The 13,800-nt window shown below is 40.4% G+C and overlaps 1 protein-coding gene across 6 annotated transcripts in view; it reads left to right on the forward strand.

Moving 5' to 3' along the window:
- The window catches only part of TENM2 (teneurin transmembrane protein 2), a 4,009,156-nt gene that overhangs the window by 344,659 nt on the left and 3,650,697 nt on the right, over positions 1 to 13,800 (forward strand). The gene's annotated exons all lie outside the window — the stretch shown is intronic.

Raw genomic sequence — 13,800 nt, forward strand, 5'->3', positions numbered from 1 at the left:
ACTCTGTAAACCATCCACCAGATCATTAATAAATATATTAAATAGTAGGGGGCCCAATACAGACCCCTGTGGCACCCCACTAGTAACCCTGGCCCAATCTGAGTATGCGCCATTAATAACCACTCTTTGTTTTCTATCACTAAGCCAGCTACCTACCCAACTACACACATTTTCCCTGAGCCCAAGCTTTCTCATTTTACTTATCAGTCTTTTATGTGGGGACAGTGTCAAATGGTTTACGAAAGTCGAGATAAATGACATCCAATGATTCTCCTCGGTCCATGTGAGAGCTTACATCCTCATAGAAGCTGATCAGGTTAGTTTGACAGGAGCAATCCTTCATAACTCCATGTTGATATGGAGTTAAACAATTATTAACTTTGAGACATTCCATAATAGTATCCCTTAAAAACCATTCAAACATTTTACCCACAACAGATGTTAAGCTTACCGGCCTATAGTTTCCAGGTTCCCTTTTACACCCTTTTTTGAATATTGGTACCACATTTGCTAGCCGCCAATCCAGTGGAACAGACCCAGTTTCTATAGAGTCTTTAAATTTAAGGAATAGAGGCCTGTCTATCACATTACTTAACTCCCTTAATACCCGAGGGTGAATGCCATCAGGGCCTGGTGATTTGTCAATTTTAACCCCTTAAGGACGAAGCCAGATTTGTACTTAATGCCCAGGCCATTTTTTGCAATTTTGACCAGTGTCACTTTATAAGGTTATAACTCTGGAACGCTTCAATGGATCCCGGTGATTCTGAGATTGTTTTTTCGTGACATATTGGGCTTCATGTTGGAGGTAAATTTAGGATGATATTTTTTTATTTTATTTGTGAAAAAATCTGAAATTTGACAAAAAAATTTAAAATTTTGCAAGTTTCAAACTTTTAATTTTTATGCCCATAAACCAGAGAGTTATGTCACACAAAATAGTTAATAAATAACATTTTCCACTTGTCTACTTTAGATCAGAGCAATTTTTGAAACAAAATTTTTTGGGGTTAGGAAGTTAGAAGGGTTCAAAGTTCATCAGCAATTTCCCATTTTTTCAACAAAATTTACAAAACCATTTTTTTAGGGACCACATCCCATTTGATGTGACTTTGAGAGGCCTGGGTGACAGAAAATACCCAAAAGTGACACCATTCTAAAACCTGCACCCCTCAAGGTACTCAAAACCACATTCAAGAAGTTTATTAACCCTTCAGGTGCTTCACAGGAACTAAAGTAATATGGAATGAAAAAAAATAAAAATTAACATTTTAATTAAAAATGTTACTTTAGCACTAATTTTCTTACTTTTTCAAGAGGTAACACCAAAAATCGGACCTCACACTTTGTTACCCACTTTCTTATGAGCGCGCCGATACCCCACATGTGGTCAGAAATCTTTGTTTGGGTAAATGGGAGGGCTTGGAATAAAAGGAGCAATATTTGAATTTTGGAAAGCAAAGTTGGCTGAAACAGATTGCGGGCACCATGTTGCTTTTACAGATCCCCTAAGGTACCTAAACAGCAGGAACCCCCCTCAAGTGACCCCATTTTGGAAACTAGACCCCTTAAGGCTTCTATCGAGGGGTATACTGAGCATTTTGGACCCACAGGTACTTCACAGATTTTGATAACGTTACTTTGTCATATTGAAAATTGTAATTTTTTTCTCAAAAATGTTGCTTTAGCATCAATTCTCTCACTTTTTCAAGAGGTAATTCCAAAACTTTGACCGAAATGTTTGTTACCCACTTTTTTATGAGCGCGGTGATACCTCACATGTGGTCTGAAACCTTTGTTTGGACAAATGGGAGGGCTTGGAACGAAAGGAGCAATATTTGAATTTTGGAAAGGAAATTTGGCTGAAAAAGATTGCGGGCACCATGTTGCATTTGGAGGACCCCTAAGGTACGTAAACAGCAAAAAACCACCACAAGTGACCCCATATTGGAAACTAGGCCTCTCAAGGAATTTATCTAGATGTTTGGTGAGTACCCTGAGCCCCCAGGTGCTTCACAGAAGTTTATAACGTTGAGCCATGAAAATAAAAAAATAAAATTTTACCACAAAATTGTTACTTCAACCAGGTAGCTTTTTTTTCACAAGGGTAACAGGAAAAAAATCACCATGAAATGTATTCTGCAATTTCTCCTGAGTTTGGTGATATCTTATATGTGGTGGAAATCAACTGTTTGGGCACACGGCAGGTCTTGGAAGGGAAGGAGTGCAATTTGACTGAACATTTGGCTGGAGTAATTAGTGGACGCTATGTCGCATTTGGAAAGCCCCTAAAGTGCCTAAACAGTGGAGGCCCCCCACAAGTGACCCCATTCTGGAATCAAGAAACCTCAAGGCTTTTATCTAGGTGTATATTGAGCATTTTGAATCCACGAATACTTCACAGAATTTGATAAGCTTAGGCTGCCATATTGAAAATTTTCATTTTTTTCACAAAAATGTTTCTTTAGCATCACATTTCTCACTTTTTCAAGAGGCAACAACAAAACGTGGACCCCACAGGTTGTTATCCAATTTCTTGTGAGCGCAGGGATACCCCATATGTGGCCAAAAACCTCTGTTTGGATATATGGGAGGGCTTGGAATGGAAGGAGCACCATTTGAATTTTGGAAAAGTTGAAATAAATTGCGCGCACCATGTCACATTAGCAGGGCCTCTTGGGTACCTATACATTAGAAACCCCCCACAAGTGACTCCATTTTGGAAACTGGACCCCTCAAGGATTTTATTCAGAAGTATAGTAAGCATTTTGAATCCACAGGTACTTCACAAAAATGTTGCTGTAGCAACAAATGTCTCACTTTTAGGCTATGTGGCCATGATCCAGCGACACGGCGTCTAGTACACAGTGCCAGCCTTCCTGCAGAGATGTGAGTGTTGTCCATGGGAGAACGCAGCTGCCCATGCCCACGATTTGGGTTCAGGCTGCTGTGGAGCTCTATGCTACCTGCAGAAAACACTCATCTCCGCAGCATAAATTGACATGCTGAGGCTCGGGAAGCTGCGCCACAGGTCGGTTTATGCTGCGGAGAAAAGAAGCACAGTGGGCATGGGATCTCCAAAAATCCTTCCACTGTGCTTCTACTGCACAACACAGCGTTATGGATGCAGGGAAAACACTCTGCGTCCAAAACGCTGCAAACCCTGATTGTGGGCACATAGCCTAAAATGCTACAATGGATGAATGGATAGATGTCAAACATATATAACGTCCCACCCCCCTGCATATTCTAAGCTGGCGCCCTTTAGTGCCTTTCATGTGGCACTAAAGGGTGCCTAGCCTTGTATTTAGCCCAAAAAGAAAAAAAAATAATTAAAATAAATGACGTGGGCTCCCCCCTATTTTTGATAGCCAGCTAGGGTAAAGCAGACAGCTGTAGCCTGCAAACCACAGCTGACAGCTTCACCTTGGCTGGTGATCAATTTGGAGGGCTCCCCAAGCTGTTTTTTTTTTTTAATTATTTATAAATAAATAATTAAAAAAAACAAACAAACGTGGGGTCCCCCCAAATTAGATCACCAGCCAAGGTGAAGCTGACAGCTGGGGTCTGGTATTCTCAGGATGGGAAGAGCCATGGTTATTGGACTCTTCCCAGCCTAAAAATAGCAGGCCGCAGCCGCCCCAGAAGTGGCGCATCCATTAGATGCGCCAATCCTGGCGCTTCGCCCCAGCTCATCCCGCGCCCTGGTGCGTTGGCTAACGGGGTAATAAATGGGGTTGATACCAGGTGTGTAATGTCACCTGGCATCAAGCCCAACAATTAGTTATGTCACGGCGTCTATCAGACACCCGACATAACTAATTGACAGTAATAAAAAAAAAAATTGACAACAAAAAAAAATTTATTTGAAAAAACACTCCCCAAAACATTCCCTGATTAGCCAATTTATTGAAAAGAAAAAAAAATCCGCTGTAATCCATTTTGGACGTCCCACGTCGACTCTGGACCTTCTAGAATATGGGGGACACGTTCAGGGAACGTATCCCCCATTTTCTAGGTGTGAGGACCCTCCATTTGAGGAGAGTGGGTGCAATGAATCTGCACCCACCCTCCCTGGGTCACAGCTGCACACACAGTGCCGAGCAGCAGCAGCCGCCAGCGTCCTGAACACAGGAAGCTGTCATCTGCTCTGCTCATGTGACCGGCGTCTGCTGAGAAGGAGCCGGAGGAGGGGGCCGCGGGGATCAGCGCTCCGACAGGTACGTATGACACCGGGGAACACCGGGGGGGATAGGGGGGGATAGGGGGGGGACCCGGCAGGGCCTGGGAAGCAGGTTTCTGTCGCATGTGTTATGGCACATGCGACAGAAACCATAGGAAAGGGGGAAATGCGGCCGGCGCGCTGCTGTGCTCGCCGGTGCGCGCGGCCATCTTGGATTTTCGGGAGGGGGTTGGGGGTCGGGGGGGGGCACTTTGGGGATACCGAGGGGACCGGAGGGAACCGGGAAAAAGATTTATCTCCCATCTGACATGTTTGATCATGCCAGATGGGAGATAAATCATTTTTTACCGGCGCGGTCATTTACTGTAACCTGATCATCGGTATACGGTGTATACCGGTCATCAGGTGACTGGGGACTGGAAAAACCGGCCCGAATCATGATCTCCAGGGTCTCAGCTACCCCCGGCAGCTGAGACCCCGGAAATTTTCTGACTCTGGGGGGCGCTAGACCCTTTTTTCCGACCGCCGTTAAAAAGCGGCGGATCGGAAAAAGTACCCTAATATGCCGCCGTTAAAAGGCGTATCGGCGGTCGTAAAGGGGTTAATGTTACTAAGTCGGTTCTGCACTTCTTCCTGGGTTAGACAGGTCATACTTAATGAAGCGTTTACATGATGACTCTGCATTTCCTGTGGCATATGCTTTTCCTGTTTGAACACAGTTGAGAAAAAAGTATTTAAACATTTGCTTTTCCCACATCGCTTTCTATGATTTTACCCTCATTGTTCTTTAAAGGGCCAACTTGAAAATCTGAGTGCGATTTTTCTTTTTTTACTGCTGTTAGAAGCACATACATGATAAAATCTAAAAATGTCCTTGATCAGCATGTAGGAAAATAATCTTAAACTGGTTTTCTGACATCATAAAAACAAAAATAACACATTTTTCCAGCAGCAGTGTGACCTTTATGCAAAAGTTGAGCCTTATATTACAGTTTACTTTAATAGAACTTAGAGGCAATACTAGACCTGACTGTTGGAAAAAAGTGGCACTGCTTTTAGAAAACAAAATATAATTGTCTATCATAATGCTGTGCACTTGGACAACAATGACTTCATGAACAATCAATTAGGTATGTTAATATTTATTCTCACAGAAAGCTTCTGGTTACATATGTAATACCCCTTTAATCTACTGCTGGGCAGGGTATTCGGTAGTTCTCACCTTGATATGACGCAGTGCCTCCACTCGAATCTTGCTAGGAGCTCTAGGGGAACACAGAAGGGTCTTTGTCTTCTGCTAGGGGTTGACTCATGAAACCCCTGCCCACGCTCCCTACACACTCACAATAACTGAGGTTAGAAAACTTAACAGGTTTATTTGCAGGGGGATGAAAACTGTCAATTGCATTGGAAAAGCAAATAACAGTGAACAACAGGTAATGTTATGCAGTATTCTACAAAAATGCAGGAGGAGCTCTTTGCAATAGACCTGAAGGTTAGGGGTAATGCTTCCTCTTTAACCTACACCACACACTCTGCTGACTAAGTACAATTTACCAACTAACAGCTGCAGCCTCGCAAATGACACAGTCCCAAATTGGGGCCCCAGTTGCCACGGATGTTGGCGCAGTTGCCGCGGATGTTGGCGCGCTTGCTGTATGTTGGTGCACTTAAAAAAATGAAGGCAATATTCTCCCAGAGCAGGTCCTACACAAACTCCCAATTAGTGCAATCAAAAGTCCTCTTTAGCACGGCTTTGTAATTAGCTTCAGCACACTTCTCAGACTGTAGAACTACAAGTCTCAGGTACACTGCCTTATGAATAGCTCCCGTATACTTCTCCAGTAGTATAACTACAAGTCCCAGCAATGTCCTTGTAATTTGCTCCAGCACCTTTCTCAGACTTTAGAACTTCAAGTCCCAGCAATGTCCTACTCACTTCTGACTGCAGCCGGTCTGTTCTCTCAGACTATTCCACACTGGAGCTTCTGGATTTAATTCTTTGAAACGGATGGGAATGTCAGGCAAAATCCTTTGTCTGGGTGAGAGTCCCGATGGATGGCAGTTCCTTTTTGTAGTATCTCCTGGAGATGTAGCACTCAGTCTCCTCTCACAAGGAGTGGTAGCTTCACCTTCCCAAGATGCCTGAAACTCCCTTCCCCCCACAGTCCTGTTCCCACCTCCCCCAGATTTGCAAGCCACCTTGGGAATTGTAGTTTCCTGCAGTTCAACCAAAGTAACAGCATCTGTAGAGGTGAATGTGGGTGGAACTCTTTAGATAGGTCCCAATTCAGGTGTCACACATATTTGTATAGCTTTCGATAGAGTCATGGCCAATAGTGTTGGCATCATTGAAATTGTTCTAAAAAATTAAGTATTTCTGAGAGAAAATTATTGCAATTGCACATGGTTTGTCATACACATGTTTATTTCCTTTGAGTGTATTGGAACAACAGAAAAAAAACAAAGAAAAAAGGCAAATTAGACATATTTTCACACAAAACCCTCAAAATAGGGTCGGACAAAATTATAAGTAAACAACTTTGTTTAAAGCATGGGATGCTCCTTCAAACTCTCCTGTGGCAAAAAACAGGTGTGGGCAATATGAAAATCACACCTGAGACCAGATTAAAAGGGGAGAAGTTAACCCAATCTTAGCATTGTGTTTCTTTGTGTGCCACACGAAGCATATGAATATGAATAATCTCAAGTTTTTTCAAGTTAGTCTCCAGAAATCTTGATGATCCTTTCCAATAGTGCACAACATAATCAAAAAGTTTACAACCCATGGCAATGCAGCTAATCTCCCTGGATGTTGAGGACAGGGAAAAATTGATGAAAGGTTGCAACACAAAATAGTCCTTATCGTGGCTAAGCAGCCTCGGTCAAGTTCCAAAAACATTCAAGCTGTGTTGCAGGCTCTGGGTGTATCACTGTCAATGTGAACTATCTTTTGACATTTTAATGAAATTAAATGCTATGGCAGGGGATCTAGGAGGACCCCATTGCTGACACAAATCCTGTGGATTCTGAAAGGTATGAACAATATCATTTCTATAGTGAAAGTTACAATCACTGCTTACAAAGTACAGTTACATTTAAGTAATAATAGATCTTATAAAGCACAGACAAGAATGTTATTTATTTTGTTTATTTTTAAGAGACCTTCATTGTCTTTGTAAAGTTGTTATTCATGGCTTTAGGATCGCACCACAATATATGATCTTGTGATTTTTTTTGTTCAAGTACATTATTATCATTACTATGTTCGCTACTAGAATTAGTTATGCTTCATATCTAATATATATTTGCAAACACAATGGAATGGATTGCATCTTCTATAATTTGAGATTACTCAGACAGGCCACCGTGGCAAAAGACATAGATTACTCCATGGATTCATTGGGGAAATTGTCATTTTATATTTCATATAATAAATCCCTCCTTAATAGCTCCTTGATTGCTTAATTTTCTGGGAAATCATTTGCAGCCAATTTCTTTATTCAACTTACCATAATAAATAGAAACTTAATGGCCATTAATGTTCATCAATCATCTATTACGAAGAGAGTAAAAACTTTCCAAGATTTCATTATCTGGCTGGTCAATGCTAATTTTCCTTTCCTCACCATTCTTAATGAAACTGATGATTATATGAAAGGTTTCCTCATTACACTTAATTTTGGCTCTTACTCAAATTACCTTGATGAGAGCTTGACACATGTCAGTCAAAAGCTTATTATAATGTAATCTCACCAAAACAATTCCAATGACCTTTCCCCAGCTTCTTTGGTGACACGTTATTCTGGAGTGTGGTATTTAACATAAATGCCTACTAGAGTTGTGCACGCTAATACAAAGAGCCTCAAGCCCTCATTCCATAAAATAGTTCATTCTGACAACTACTGTTTGTTATTCTCACAGATGGAAGGCAGATGGAATTAAGAACAAATTAGTTTCAAACTTGCTCCCATATCCTCTGCTTTATTGTGTTAAAATGGAGATGTGTTTATGGTTATGTATATAAAAGCGCAGGTAGTTCTCTTGGAATGTAATAAAACTCTTAAGGTCACCAAAGATGTGCCGTATCTTTGACATCACTTAAAAATATGTGCATGTATATCTATATATCTACTTATAGTAAACGTAAGACAATAAATTGCTTGTTTTCTATTTGGTTAGAATATATCTGTTGTATTATTCACTAGTATTAACATAATTGGGGTGATGTCTTCTAAGCATAATCTATCGTAAGAAGCAGTAAGTTTACCAATAATGATGCTATACAAGAAAATCATTGACAGATAGTTCTAGAAATTCTGTTATCCATGCAGTGAAAATGTAACCATATCTTAGACATTAATTTGCACAGTCAGCTGTTTTCCAAAATATTTTAAGCTGGTAAATGTATGGGTTTTGATCTCAGACTTCCTTATTGGTTAATTTATGAGTGTATCTTTACAATACTATACATCTAAAAAAAATGATGAAACAGTTTCTTTAATTTTCCAGTCAATTCAAGATAATAAAAGCTGGATTCTGATTTGTTGATAATGGCAACAACTCCATACTTTGACTTTCTGACTATTTAACATTGTTTGTTTTGTCTGAGTGAAGGAACCACATACAAGCTTGTATATCATGGGGTAATAGGGAATGGGGAGTTATAATGTGGTAATCAAGCAAACTGGACATTAGGAAGATGTTAACGGAATATTAAGGTTTCAGCAAATAATGTATATTAGTTCCAAAAAGGAAAGTTTTCTGCATCAATTCAAGAACCTTACATACGTTTTTTTTGGCTCTGTAAAATTCTGCATCAGCATGTGGGTGAGGCGCTAGTAATGCCATGTCACTTACCGAAGCACTGCATGATTGTCAGCTATCATGCAATTGTTCTGTCTTTATGAATAGGATCAGTGCATGATACCCACCAATAATGCACATGGAAAGTAACAGTAGATGTGATGTCAGCTGCCACGGTCACTTCAGCATTAGGACCAGAATTACCCTGTAGCTTCATTATTTTTATCTTTATCTGGTAGTATGAGAGCTTGATTTTGAGGAACAAGTTATATTCAGTGACATTAGGGCACTTTTACTTTTGTTTTTAAAGTCTTTGCATTTTAGGTTTGTATATCAATTTTTGTTTTCTTTTATGGTTTATTTTTTCATTACAACTACACTTAAAATAAAAATCAAGCATTTTTATTTTGCTGTTATTTTGAGAGCCATAACTTAAGTTTCATTTATTTTCATTTTTAGAAACGACAAACTTTAGTTTTCATTGGTGCCATTTTCTTGACGTATATATATGACGTTCTCAATCCCTCTTTTTTCCATTTGTTGGGAGGTAAGAACAAAAATAGTAACTCTGGCATTAGTTTTAATTTTTTGCTGTGCAAATTAAATATTAATTATGTACTACGGGTAGTTTTTGATTAGGTTTAATGTACGCATATACAGTTCTTTCTATATACAATACAGTGCAAACATTTTAGGCAGGTGTGAAGAAATGGCCCATAAGAAGGCTTGAAATAATAGAATGTTAATATGTTTAGTGATGATGATGTCTGTAAATTGCTACAGACTATGATGGCACTATATAAGTGAATAAAATAGCCTACTCCTTGTTTCTGAGGAAATCTTTATAGGCAGTATCACATCAGCACATAATGGTATAAAGCAATTGTTTATGGATCTTATAGACTGCATGAAGCGCAGCATTAAATGACCTACATGTTTGCTGGTGGACAGTCATTGCTTCAGATACACATTGAACTGTAATAGATCCATCAGTCAGGGCACATAAGCAGCCATTGTTCTCGGCAGCACAAGTATTGTTACATGAACGTGAAGCAAAAAGATCATTTTCACTTGACACGTGAGCAGTTTGCTCCTTAATCGGTGATCGGCAGCTTCTTTAGACTAACTACATCATTACTGTTCCTAGCAATTCTTATTCACGATACTTGTACAGTGTAAATGCACCTTAATGAATTAATTAGTAGTAATCATAATGCAGTCAGTGAACCCCATACATCATGTGAGGTGTGGGGAATGACTATTTAGGTCTCCTAAAAGTTCCACTTCAGCCATGTTTAACTCTCTTCTAGGTTTTTTTTATTCCCCACAAGGCAGTGATTTCATACAGACAATTACTGGTGTCAGCAAACATGTTGTCGCAGTTCACCGGATGATTAGTGCTTGATATTTTGTTGAAAGAATAATTTCTGCATATCAGTAAAATAAGCAGATAAGCCACGTTTTTAGCATATCACACCCGACATCCCAGGCTTCTCAGCTTATCAGCATTCTGCTATCACAAGCTTCTGTTTCTGAGGAAAAAATAATATACATTTTGAAAGGTGTAGCTTTTACCATTTAGCCCAAGGGAACATAGGATGACACGAGAGATGTGTAGTTAGCATGTGTGACAAATGTACAGCAACGTAACAAGGTAAAATATTCACCCAGAAATTCACAATGCTGTATATTTTCAGAGGTACAAAGTAACTATTATCACAAGTCAGGGAATTAACTCTCAGGCATATCTGTCTCCAGGATTTGCCGTATGAGTGAAAACTGTGGAAAAAGAAAGTGCAATAAGGTCTTACCCCAATATATATAGGGTGAAGCAAAGAATAATCCTACTCACCAATTCGGGTTGTGACAGTCACAACACCTATAGCAGCATGTAACACCAAGTCCCGGCAGCGGTCCCCATGAGGCAGATAACAGAGAGTAGTAGAGAATGGGTTTCACAGCCGCGCCAAAAGACTACTGGATTCTTCTCAGATTAATGTTTCTTTTATTTCATAACAGGTCAAGTCTACGCGTTTCAGGAGAACACAGCTCCCTTCTTCAGGACAAACCAGCAAAGAATCATCAAATCTCTTTGAGATTCTTTGAGATTTGATGATTCTTTGCTGGTTTGTCCTGAAGAAGGGAGCTGTGTTCTCCTGAAACGCGTAGACTTGACCTGTTATGAAATAAAAGAAACATTAATCTGAGAAGAATCCAGTAGTCTTTTGGCGCGGCTGTGAAACCCATTCTCTACTACTCTCTGTTATCCAGGATTTGCCGGACAGACGCACCAATAGCTTAACCTCATCACAATTTTTTAACTTACTGTGAACAAGCTTTTTTCTTTTCATACTAAAAAACTTATTTGATGAATAGTATGGCAAAATAAATCTTAGGCCGTCGTGTTACCATCTATACTTGAAGCTTAGCTAGCTACCCAGTTCAGGCCCACATGTTTTTGTCCATAGCATCACTTGTAACTAGTGTTGAGCGAGTAGTTAACTATTTGTACTTGCTCTGCTGTTAGTGAGTACTGTTCGCTACTTGCATATTCGTTACGGGTAGCGGGCACAATGTAAGTCAATGGGAAATACTCGCTAAGTAGCGAGTAATAATAATCTTTATTTTTATAGTGCCAACATATTCTGCAGCGCTTTACAATTCAGGAGGATCATATACAAACAAGTAACACTTATCAAAAGAATGTCTTGTACTTTGATGCAGTCTCATTTATTTAATACAAAATATGTAAAATAAAAACTTCATTGATGCCTTGTCAAATTCTACAGTTTAATTAATTGCCAGTGAAGGGTATCATCACCTGTTCCTAAAATGACATTCAGTAGAGTCTAATTGGATGTTTAAAAAGATGCTATTTTAAACTACTATATCCATTTAATTACCATACTATAAAGAAAAAGACATGGATCGCACATCCCAAAAATACAATGATCTAAAAGCCGCTAGGCAAAAAAATTTATAGAACATGAGGTTCTTTTGTTACCATTCTGATCAGATTGTATTAAGCCCACTGCCACGTCATGGCAAACCTCTTGAGTGGGTCCCTAACCTGACCTTTTTGTGTGGCACCGTGCACCGACCACCGCCGCAGCGACAAAGCGCCAGCAGGGCGGGCGACCTGGTGCCTCACAGCACCCATGCTGCAAGGCAAAGCCCCCAAGGCTCCAGGCCGCGCCGCCCCACCGACACCACACCACCACAACAGCAGCCACCACACAGCACAAACACACAGTGAGAGGAGTTGTGCACTCACCTCCCACTGGCTCCCATATGTGAACTGGGAGCAAAAAGAAGGCTGACCCCTCTTGCAGTCTCCTGCCAATTAAAATCACCTGTGCCAAATGGGGGAGAGTGCAGATCCAAGCAAAAAAAGAGGGGGATAGACTGATATAAATACCATACTATAAAGAAAAAGACATGGATCGCACATCCCAAAAATACAATGATCTAAAAGCCGCTAGGCAAAAACTTTTATAGAACATGAGGTTCTTTTGTTACCATTCTGATCAGATTGTATTAAGCCCACTGCCACGTCACGGCAAACCTTTTGAGTGGGTCCCTAACCTGACCTTTTTGTGTGGCACCGTGCACCGACCACCGCCGCAGCGACAAAGCGCCAGCAGGGCGGGCGACCTGGTGCCTCACAGCACCCATGCTGCAAGGCAAAGCCCCCAAGGCTCCAGGCCGCGCCGCCCCACCGACATCACACCACCACAACAGCAGCCACCACACAGCACCAACACACAGTGAGAGGAGCTGTGCACTCACCTCCCACTGGCTCCCATATGTGAACTGGGAGCAAAAAGAAGGCTGACCCCTCTTGCAGTCTCCTGCCGATTAAAATCACCTGTGCCAAATGGGGGAGAGTGCAGATCCAAGCAAAAAAAGAGGGGGATAGACTGATATAAATACCATACTATAAAGAAAAAGACATGGATCGCACATCCCAAAAATACAATGATCTAAAAGCCGCTAGGCAAAAATTTTTATAGAACATGAGGTTCTTTTGTTACCATTCGTGGCAGTGGGCTTAATACAGTCTGATCAGAATGGTAACTAAGAACCTCATGTTCTATTTAAATTTTTGCCTAGCGGCTTTTAGATCAATGTATTTTTGGGATGTGTGATCCATGTCTTTTTCTCCATGGCTTGTTATATCCATTTAATTATCTATCATCTATCACAAATGATCTCTTTTAGCTGAATGATCAGTGAATCGGTGGAATGCAGTCAGTGTGTGATATTGAAGTGCATAAGTTGGTTGACTTGGGGCAGATTAATTTGCAGTGCCTCTTTTTGGTGCATGTCCTTTGCATTATATGTACTATTTGTTCTATTTGTTTGACATGTTAGGTCTTTATTTTCAAAATAAAGAGTATAATATGAGACACAACTTTTTACTGTGCCACGTGACAATATAATAAATTTATCAGAGAACCACTTTAGCAAATTGCGCAAGCACAAGCCAACAAACTGTGAATCCGCTTGATAATATAAGAAGGCTCTGTGGTTAGCACTGTTGCTTTGCAGTTCTGGGGCCCTGGGTTCAAATCCCACTAAGGACAATATCTGTGAGGAGTTGTAAGTTCTCCCCCTGTTTGTGTGGGTTTCTTCTGGTTACTCCTCCCACACTCCAAAGACATACTGATAGGGAATTTAGATTGTGAGCCCCATTGGGGACAGTGATGATAATCTCTGTAAAGTGTTGTGGAATATGTTGGGGCTACATAAGCAATGCACAATAAATATTTTGGTAGTTCTCTTAAAATTAACAGATTAAATTCAGTTTC

Source organism: Anomaloglossus baeobatrachus, chromosome 4 (assembly GCF_048569485.1).
Source record: "Anomaloglossus baeobatrachus isolate aAnoBae1 chromosome 4, aAnoBae1.hap1, whole genome shotgun sequence".
NCBI lineage: Eukaryota > Metazoa > Chordata > Amphibia > Anura > Aromobatidae > Anomaloglossus > Anomaloglossus baeobatrachus.